Source organism: Gavialis gangeticus, unplaced genomic scaffold (genome assembly GCF_001723915.1).
Source record: "Gavialis gangeticus isolate Ggan-Ray unplaced genomic scaffold, GavGan_comp1, whole genome shotgun sequence".
Lineage (NCBI taxonomy): Eukaryota > Metazoa > Chordata > Crocodylia > Gavialidae > Gavialis > Gavialis gangeticus.
The window spans coordinates 86,401,123-86,411,717 of NW_017728992.1; the positions used below are offsets into that span (position 1 = coordinate 86,401,123).

The 10,595-nt window shown below is 42.8% G+C and overlaps 1 protein-coding gene across 3 annotated transcripts in view; it reads left to right on the forward strand.

Moving 5' to 3' along the window:
• Window positions 1-10,595, forward strand: part of FAM210A (family with sequence similarity 210 member A) — a 46,362-nt gene that overhangs the window by 6,541 nt on the left and 29,226 nt on the right. The window contains exon 1 of one of the 3 annotated variants that reach the window (XM_019524872.1): window positions 1,156-1,179. The exons of the other annotated variants lie outside the window; for them this stretch is intronic. The gene's annotated coding sequence lies outside the window, so the exon portion shown is untranslated. Of the gene's footprint in view, window positions 1-1,155; window positions 1,180-10,595 lie in introns of those variants that run through there. 3 annotated transcript variants of the gene reach the window in all.

Consider the following 10,595-nt stretch of genomic DNA (forward strand, 5'->3'; position numbering starts at 1 on the left):
ATCTGCAACACGTGTTTCTGTAGTTGCCATCCCTATTATGATAGTGCTCTGTGCTGTGTGTACTGTCTGCTGTTGGTGAATACCAAAATTGTCTTGTAAAAGTGGTAGAAATGGGTCTGGGGGTCAGTATAGTTGAGTTCTTGAAATGTATCCCTATTTGTTGCATTGATTCCCTTTATACGAATTCAAGTTATTTGTGTTTTCCAGGAACGCATGTACAGCATAAAGCAAGTAAAAACCTTATATGTCTTCGTGGTGGGGCTGTTCTCACCTGTGCCTGGTTAACCTGGGTACCCAGACCTAAATACTAGTGGCCAGAGTTAATTGCAGTGAAAATATCCCTTATCCTTGCATCCTTTCATGAAATCCTTCTCCTCCCTTATACTATTCCCCTGAGCTCTCCTTTCTCCCCTCCTGCATTGTTTTATTGGTAATACTGATGACTGGTAATACTCTTAACAAGGTGGGGGTAACCTTTATGAAAGGCATGCTGCAAGCTAGCCCTGCACCCTGCTGGATGCCACTGCTACCTAGTCTGCTCTGCTTTCTGTTTCCTTCCCTGTGTTCCCTCCTACTGTCTTTCTGCCTTCTGCTTTCCTGCCCTCTGCCACTGTGTTGCTTCCTGCTGTTGATCTGCTCTGTACCACATAGGCTGCAGGTTGCCCACCACTGCTTTAACAAGTGCCACATGCTCTTGTTTTGGCTCACTGGAGAACCAGAGACTTAATTCTTCCTCCAGTACAAGGTGGAAACCTCAAAAAGGTGGGGGGGGGCAGGAATCTAGCTAGCTAAATAACGTGTGAGCCAGCCTGTTTGGGTAGGAGTCATCTTCTTGGCTTGCTTTCTGGGCTTGTCCTTGAGAGAGAGACTTCCTTAATGCTCAGGCCTGGTATGCATGAATTATTAACATTTTTATGGGGATAACTGTTTTTTCTGATGTAATTATGACAGTAAAAGTCGTGGTCTATGTGCTTTTATTACCAGCATAATGCCACCTGTACGAGGAGTGCTTGAGGTTGCAGGGACAGATTTAATTCTAATCCAGCAGCTTGTTCACAGCAAGAAGTGAACATTTCATTTTTAGGTTTCTTTTCCTTCTCGGGGTGCAAAGTGATAGAACAAAGGACCCCCTGTTTTCTGCACATTTTTCAAAGATCAGATGCATGGATCTTCTCATTAGTGAGTTGCTTCATTTTCTTTCTCCTAACAGCCTCCAGCTCAGCTTTTAATCAAAATGTTTTGGATTCCAAGAAGGGAAAGAGAATCAAAATGGGCTCCCATATGGCAAAAATCAGTGTCAGCCCAGTTTGTGCTGCAGTTAAAGCATTCCTGGACCTCCACAGTTATTGGAAAGGACCAGCATGTTTTGCAGGGAAAAGGTGGGGAAGCTTGCAAGAAGGAAAGTTCTCTCCTTGCAGCATAAACCATGGCTATCTTTAAGGAGAAGACAGGGTAGATTTGCACCTTGTACACTAATTGGACATCGTCAGACTGCCACAGGGTATAACACATAGGGGAAAGTGAGAAGTCCACAGGGAGACCTGTGAAAACTGCATCAGAAAGGTCTTGGTGTGCAGCATTGGAATCCACAGTATGGATTATGCTAAGAAAAGTTGATGGTAAGTCATGCAACTGTTTTCCCTGGATCCATAGATTTGGGCAGTACTGATGGCTTCTGGTATAATAGGGAAAGTACAGGTAAATGCTGTTATATTATTATGGGTGATTTTAGTGCTGTCTTGTGTTCCACTTCACTGAGGTGGAAAAGAAAAATTCAGTAAATTGAAAGGGGCTTTTGGCCATTTCCTAGGCAGACAGAACATTATATATGAAACAACTAGCATGAGAGGTGCTAAGAGACAGGGAAAACAGTTCCAAGTTTCATTACTGCAGTTCAGTCTTGCTGTATACCATAGGTACTAAACGTTAACAAAATAAACTGCAGCACAGTTACTGGCATAAGAGAGACAGATTGATGAATACAGCTTCAGCTTTACCCAACTTTACTCTTCTCAAGCACAAGTGAGAATGCAGGGAACCATAAAGGGAAAGCAATATGATTTGTATGGTGACAGCATATAGGAGACTATTACATAATGCTGATTCAGTAAGGGAGAGACAAAAGTGAAAAGAGTAGTCAAACCAAATTTGACATAAGCAGAGTTAAGGATTTTAATGCATTTTAATAAGGGAATAAGGAAAAAGCTATGGAAGCTGGCAAACACAAATCTAAATGATCAGAACCTCATATTAAAAATTTATGCTGAGACTCCGATGGCTGCAGTTCCAACAAAAGTTAAAACGGAGCCAGAATGGAGATCTGTAGAGACCAAATTAGACTCTATATAGGGTTACTAATGCTACATTACATGTTTACAGCTAGCTCTGTAGGAAACTGAACAAGTTAGGGGAAGTTCTTCAACATATTAAGTAAAGAAACAAGTGCTCTTGGTAGGGTTGCCAGGGACTACACCAGTTAGAGCAAGTTGAATGCAAAAAGCAAACTACATGAGAAGTAGCCACATATGTTCACAGGGTTAAGAAACCTGTTAAGGAAAAGCCATCAGCAACTTGCTTTGTTACAGCTTCATTTTGTATCACTATACCCTTGCTAGGGAAAGCAAACAAAATAAATCCTATACCTTCCATTCTCATTATTTTTCTGATAGAAGAACCTTTGGGGACACATACAAGGATTAGAGAAGCCTAAAGCAAAAATCCACATTTTTTTGAACTAGAGGCGCACTGATATATTGGTTGCCTATTGGATAAGCACTGATAAAAGGGAAATGACATTATCGGCTTTATTTGGCCATTGTAGCCGATAATGTTTACCAAGAATTATGCCTTCTGGCCGGGACCCTAGATACCTGGGTCACATCCTGCAAGCTGGGGTGGCCTTGATCACAGAGGACCCAATCCATTTTCCATCCTCGCTGACATCCCCTTGCTGGACTGGAGCGGAGCAGAGCAGAGTAGCTGGTGCAGTATCCCAAGTGCTGGAGTCATGTGGACTGCAGGCTAGGGCTGGGGTGGGTGCTGTAAAAGGCAGCAAGTGCTACAGAGACATGATTAGGGCAGGGAGGGGTGGGTGGAGCCCAGCATACTTCAGCCCACAGTGCCCAGGGGTCTGTGCCCCAGAGCTGGAGACAGAGCCTGGCAGGGGCTGAGGCAGCTGCTCTCCCCACCCCTGCTGCATGCAGCAAGGTCCTCCCTTGACAACTCTGCCCACCCAGATCCTGACCTTCCCAAGGCAGGGTCTGTTCAGCCTCCCCTGTAGGGCACGGGGGATTGTCCTGCCCCTGGCAGCTGGAGGACCAGGAGGGGAAGAGGTCCATACCCTGCTGGAATCCAGCTCTCAGGACCTGGAGCCTAGCTACAGGGGAGGAGTGGCCCCAGGCCTGAAATGGTCCCATGGCCCTACCCTGGGCAGAGGGAAGAGAGCCAGGGAGCCTGGCCCAGAGACTCCCCGGCACTGGGCAGCCAGGAAGGCTCACACCTTCCCCCTCAGCCCTGGTGGGCAGGGTCAGGCAGCTGCCTGCAGGCTAGGGTTCAAGGGCATCATGCAGAAGATCAGGAACTGAAGGGCTCTGCACAGCCAGTCACGGGCATTGCTAGGCTAGCCCCACATGCTGCAACTGGCACAGGCACTGTTACACGCTCCAACAGTTGCTGTAATTAAAGTGCCACAGTGTCTCATGTATCAGCATCCCTGCACTTAAAAATGGTGGCAGGGGTGCTTGAACTAAAGCTTATTTGACAAGCTTTAGTTCAGGCATCCCCACCACAATTTTTAAGAGCAGGGACGGTAATGCACGAGACATAGGCTGCTGGCGCGTGCCAAAAAGAAAAGGTTTATATATGTCAGTGTTTTAAAGTGCCTTTCGTTACTTCTAAATATCGATTATTGGATCGGCATTGGCCAATACGGTTTGGTTAATAATTGGCTATCTATATCGGCCAAGAAAATCTTTATCGATACACCCCTAATTTGAATTTTACACAACTTACTAATAACTACAAAGAAAGTTACACACTTCTCCCACTTGACCAAATGCAGTCTCTAAGAGACCAAGGTATTATTCTCGAAACAGAGTATTTTGATCATCTTCAGTTCAGCCAGGTCCTCGGCACCAGAGCTTTTCTAAGAGAGAAACTCTGATTGACAGGGTGGCTTGCATCCTTTGACATGCTGCTGAAGTTGGTTTCCAGCTAAGCGAAAAAAAATAACATAATGAGCAACTGCATTCAGGCTTGAGGTGCTTTCAGTAGGCTTCACTTGCTGTGAATGAGAAAAATGAATTTGGAAAGGAGCAGATAAATATTGCATGTCCTACAAGTCCAAATATCCTATTTACTAAGAACTTCCCAGCTGAAGTCATTACTTACCAAAGCCATAAGTTTTCTATGCAGTAAGAAAATTCCTGAGTGTTAAAGAATTTCTCCAAATTGTTTACCAAAATTAGTTCTTCAAGGAAAATACTGAGGATGGAGTTTTGCAGACCTTGTGGGTTTATGCCCCACTGAAGGAAAGTTGAGCACTCGTGCTCCCTCCACCCCCCCACCCCCCAAATGAGGGGAAATAGCATCAGTGCAGGAATGTCCAACTTTACTGTAGTGGAACTGCAGATTGCTTCTGTGGTTCACCCACTCCCCACAGTTTAGGAAACGCTGCCTTAAGACAGTGGTTTTCAACCTTTTTCATTTGTGAACCGCTAAAAATTTTTTAATGGAAGTGAGTACCCCTTTGGAAATTTCAAATGGAGGTGTGGAATCCTTTGAATTGTAAGCACGGGTGTTCATACACTTTTGATTGATTATAGTCATCTTTCATGGACCCCTTAGACATAGTCTGCAGAGCACTGGTTGAAAACCACTGCCTGAAGAAATCTCTGTTGATGATGGCAGTAAGTAGATCCTGGGAGATAGGCATGGGTAGCCTAGTCTGAGAAGGCAAATTCAGACAAAAGTAAGGTGCCTGAGGGGTGGATTACTGTAGTAATTACTGTTGCCCTCTAGAAATCTATCTGATGGACTGTGGCAAAAAGTAAGAACAGATTGTTTTTTTCTAGAAAGGACCTGTGCAATTTTGAGTCCCTTTCTTTTCCAGATATATTGACGTGGCTTTGTTTATTTCTGCAGTATGTCACGTGGAAATTAAATTTTGTGTTTCTAAGACGTGGACTTCCTTAAGATCTTGTATTAAATAATGGGCTTCAATTTACTACTTAAACTTTTTGAGCATTTGCATAGAATTTTGCCTTTTTAAACAGTGTCCTGGTGGTTCACATTACCCCTCAGAACAGTCAGGAAGTGAAGCAAAGAAGGCAAACTTAAAAATGCAATAAATCATTGGCTGCGTATGTAATATTTGTATTAAGTTGATCAAAACTGAAACAGTCTGATGAGAAGGTTCAGCTTGCTTCTACCAGTGACTTATACAACTTAATACTGAGTGACTTTACTTAAAGGAGTAAGTAAATCTAGTAAAACTAAATTATACTGTGTGGACACTCCAGTAGGAGTTCTCCAGGAGACCTGAGTTCATCTTCAATATTTCATAACAGAAAAAGCAAATAATCAGGAACTTGCAGGTTTTTTTCAGGTAATAGATCCCCTTTTCAAGGAACTCCACGGGAAAAGTCAACATGAGTGAGACCATGATCTAAGGCAGGGGTGGCCACAAGTGGTATTGGTATCCTGTGTGTGGCATGTGGCAGATTGGGGAGGGGACAGGCAGCACAGTGGCTGATAGGGTAGGGAATAGAAAGCAGAGCGTCAGAGTATGCAGGGAGTACAGGGCAGAAAGCAGAGCAACAGCTTGTGCAGGTAGCAGAAACCTGAGCAGCAGACCAGGTAAAGAAAAGGGATCAGAGTGGCACTTGAGGACAATATGGGGCTAACTTGTGGCATGCCTGTTATGAACTGTTCAAAAATTTAAAGCTTAGATTTATAAGTAATTGTTTGGCAGCATTTCTATTGATTGGAAAAAGAAACATAGTATTAATAGTTTTCATGTATTTGAAACTTATTTTGAATCCAAATTATGTTCCTATTACAAAGAAAGGGAGAAGTAAGAACACCTAGCGGGTTTCGGGTACTAAACTCTTACTAGGATGTAGTGGAGGGGAAAGATTAACAATGAGGGGAACTGTTACAAAGGTTAGTCCTTTCTCTTTGTTCTCGCACCCGTTGGATCAAGCTTAATAAGTCTGCTTGGGCATATCTACATGAGATGCTTACTGTGGAGTAAACTGATTAGCTCCACAGTATATTTCTTGCAGGGTGGATTGATTTAAATCGTTATTTAAATCACCAAGAGAAAACCCTGACTTAAATCAAGTTTCCCACTGGTACTTAACATATTTCTTAAACAATGGTGCAAATCTGATCACTAAAACATGTTAATTTACAACTCGATATAGCATTTTACAACTTCTGTCCTTAAACTCTTTTTTCTTTAATTTTCAAATTTTATTAACTCTAACAGACAAGTCATCACAACACTAAAAGTACGCTGTCCCTACTCCCACTGTAATTTTATTCATGCATTCACAATATTCCCAGAATTCCCATTCATTTATTCATTCTTCAAAATATTCCCAGGTAAGGTCTCCCTTGCACCCAGAAGCCATGACAGTTTTTCTGTGGCAAAAGTGTAGGGGAATACAGGAAGCTGTGTGTACTACTGAATAATGTCTTCCCTTTTTCTTTCCAGTCCACTCCACTGTTCCTTTCTACTCTGCCTCTGTCCTTTCCTATATTGTCTGTCTGTCTTTGTGACAGTGTCTTAACCAACTCCTCTGCCTTGCTTGGTCCAGCTCCACCATCACACAAGCACAGAACAACAACAATCCTATCCAGCCTGTGTCTTTGCACATGTGACTTTAGTCTGCTGAAAAACAGAAACTGAAATCTGAAATCCCAGAATTTTCAAGAAGCAAGAGCTGGTTGTTAGGCTGGACAGACAGACTATAGCCATTTTCACGAGATGAAAAACTGAAATGAATGCCCATGTTTGACTGATAGATAACTCAACGTGTGCATGTGTGACAGAGCCGTTAATTCATTTTTATGAGACTAAGTGTAGGTTTAACAAGTTTGTGATGAGATTTAATTGCAACTGTTATTTTTTAAACTAGAGAAATTTAGTATTTTATTGATGATTTAAAAAAAAATCCAATTTAAATTTAAAAAATCGGATTTTTTTTATTTCTTTTTTATTTTTAATCATTGATTTTGATCCACCCTGATCTCTTGGCATCTGCACATGCAGAGCTGTTAGGCTGGAGTAAATTAATAAATTCCGCAGCAGCACACATGTAGACACTGATGGGGCTGGCTAAGGCACAAGGGTACTTCAGTGTGGGGGCTGCCTGCTGGCTAGCCCCACCCTGGAGCACCCTCATGCTCCAGCCAGCACCTCTGCAGCATGTTGAATCAGGTCAGGGGAGCCCCGGGCTGGCAGGCTGTTCCAACCCAGCTCAACATGCTGCAGTTCTGAGCACACACACGAATACGGTGCCTGGGGTCAATAAACTCTGGCATGATAAGCGACAGCTTATTCGTCGCATTCATGTGCACGTGTAGACATACCCCTTGAAATGTGTATTGTACTTCACAAAAGTTCTAGGGCTATTATTCACCTAAAGTGGTTGAACCAGTCAAGAAAGTATTAAACTAGAATTTTCATAGTTCACCATGATGGCATTTTCCTGGCTTCATTGATCTTGATATTATTTCTGTACATCTCTGTTGCTCTCCAGTGCTGCCTTTGTGTTCTGAATTGAGTCAGTCAGGCTTCCAGTATGTGTCAGCCTCAGACTTTCATCAGGTGATATTGATAAAATGTCTTCTTTTTTCTGTTGTTTAGACTGAAAGTAATTCATTGGCTCTTTCTATGTGTGAGTAATAGTGCCTTGTAAATGGGGCTTGACCTTGTTTGGGCCTTTAGAGGCTGCTGCAATGCTGATACTGTCTGGAAATGCACTCTACAGTTCCTCTTTCCTTCCCTTTCCCTGAATCTCCCATCCCCAGCTTTTTCCTTCATTCTTCTGATTTCACTATCCTTAACTCTTATAGCCAAGACACAACCCAACACTAGAACTCAGTTCAGATTTTTACAGAATGAACTGTCCAGAACTGACACTTTTTTGTAAAGCTAAAGCAAACTAGTATTGTTAAGTGCTTGAGATCCTATGCATTTAGTCCAGCCTCAGAAGGGAAAATGCTACTTGGTCCATGTACTTGTCATTCCATAGTTCTGCCATTTGATCTTGCCCAACGACTGACCTTGGCCACGAGGAACAGTTGTTATATAAACAAATATATACAGAAGGGACAGAGCTGTAGTGATCTCCAGCTCTCAGAAGTAATCCCATCCAATTCTGTAAAGCTTTTGTAGCCTTTAAGACTGTCAGAAAAAGCAACAGAACTTGGTTCATACAATCAGATGCTTGAGGGCAAATTATAAAAGATGACAGAGTTTCTGGAATATTTTATTTAAATATAAACTTCCACCAGTTTTATACACATCTGAAAATGGACGATATGGAAAAAAATCCTGAAACCTTTTAGCTGTTTGACTGGCACATACTGACAGCAAGACATATAAGTAAGCTGACTGTTTTGAATTAAGATTTATAGATGTAAGAAGTAGATTTCTCAGTTATTCAGGTTTAGAAAACATTTTTTACCTTCTTCCCTGAATGGTATCTGTTATCTGGAGCAGACCGATTCTGCACAGAAGAACTTGCCTTTTTTTTTCCGATCTCACCTCCTGGAAAGAAACATGCTTTGAGGATACAGTGGTTTGGTCACAAGATTTTACAGTGGCACAGTGAACTTTTGGTACAGGATCACTCTCGTAGGACAAGCATACAATGCTCAGCTTGTGTATGCAACTTGGGTGATGAGTTTCTTTTTCCCAAAAAAGAACACACCATCCTGCTTTATTCTTTGCATGGCTGCTGGTTAAGTTATGACATGTCATATATTTAAAAGTTGCCAAAGTTTTAATGTCTGTAAGTCCTATCCACATCACTTTGCCCTTTTCTCCTTTTGTTTAAAGAAAGGTGGGATTGGTGAATTTAGGTTTTAATATTCTTTCCTGCTTGCCATCACCTCTCCTGAGGATGTGATCAAATCTATGCAGTTAATAGGCAATTTAAATAAAATTCAGTTTTAGCTATTATAGTTGCATCCATTGAAAATTAACTGATGCTTTGTTATCTTCCTGAATCTGCATGCTGGTCCAGTTTATCTGATACTCTTCCTTATTTTGCCAAATATAGGGAGAAACCAAGGAAAGTGGGGAGCAGGGGAGGAACAGTTGTTTTCAGTAAAAACCAAAGGACGGGGCCAGGATAAAAGTGTTGTATTTCTTCCTTGTGGGTTCCCTTCTTGAAAAACTATTGTGATAGCCACAACAGAAGGCAGTAAAGAGCACTGTATTTAACCAAATCCAAGATTTAAGACAATCCTCTTGTAACAGGGTCCTGCCCCAGGGATGGCCATTATCTCTCTGGGGGGTTCTCTTTCTTGTAACAGTTGCACAGTACTTTTGGCAGGTATCCCTCAGTGCTGTATTCTGTTGTTAGTTCTTGAAGTTTAGAGAGCCTTTCTTATAGTGCATTGTGGGATGTCTGCTGGAACTCTTCTAGGACAGAGGTTCCCAACCCCTGGGCTGTGGCCCAGTACCAGAGAAGGAGGATTGGCTGCTGGACCGGAAGTCTGGAAGTGACTGGCCTGCTGCAGACCGGAAGCCAACCTTTTTTTATACTGAGTGTAAGAAAGGGGGTGTTTGCCGATCCGTGGTCACTTCTGGTCTGTGGTCTAAAAAGGTTGGGAACTACTGTTCTAGGATACATCATTACAATGCAGAGTATTCTGTGTGTACCAGTCATGCCACCAGCTTTGGATAGTTTTGGGAAACAGCTATCACAGTGCTGCAGTAGTGCATATGGAGGAGGATAAAACTCAGCATTTCACTCATTCAAGGCATTTTCCTGGCTTCAGTAGAATATCATTTCTGGGCTGTGCCAGTTCAAACTGGCTGATGGGAAAGGAAAGCATAGTGATGTTATCCTTGGCCTGTGGTGGTGGCAGAACTTCATGATGACAAAAAACACTTTTCTGGAGATTATGCAGAGCTTGTCCTGGAGCTGCAGTAAGAACGCCAACAAGAGCCTTCCCTTCCGCATGGGAAGTCTTCTGTCATCCTCTACGCTCTGGTTGCTACCCGTCAGTACTGGTGTATGAAAGGTGTAATCTGCTTTTGTTCAGGCACTGTTGAGCCAGGTTCCAAGACTTGGCAATGCACTGGAGCTTATTTGATGGACCTGAACAATTGAAGGTCCCAACTTTTGAGGCTTTGGGGAGCCCATGTGTCTATTTGTCCCTCACACCAGACTGCAGGTTTATCAGAAAAAGGGAGTATTTCTGTTACTGAAAACCTTCTCCCCCCCCCCCCCTGAAATATTCCAGTAGTGCTCAACCTCCAGCTCACTGGCAAGATCCGGCCTGTGGAGGAGTGTCCTCTGGCCCTCGGGTTTCCCACAGGTCCAGAAGTTTGGCAGGAGTGGTAATCAGTGCTG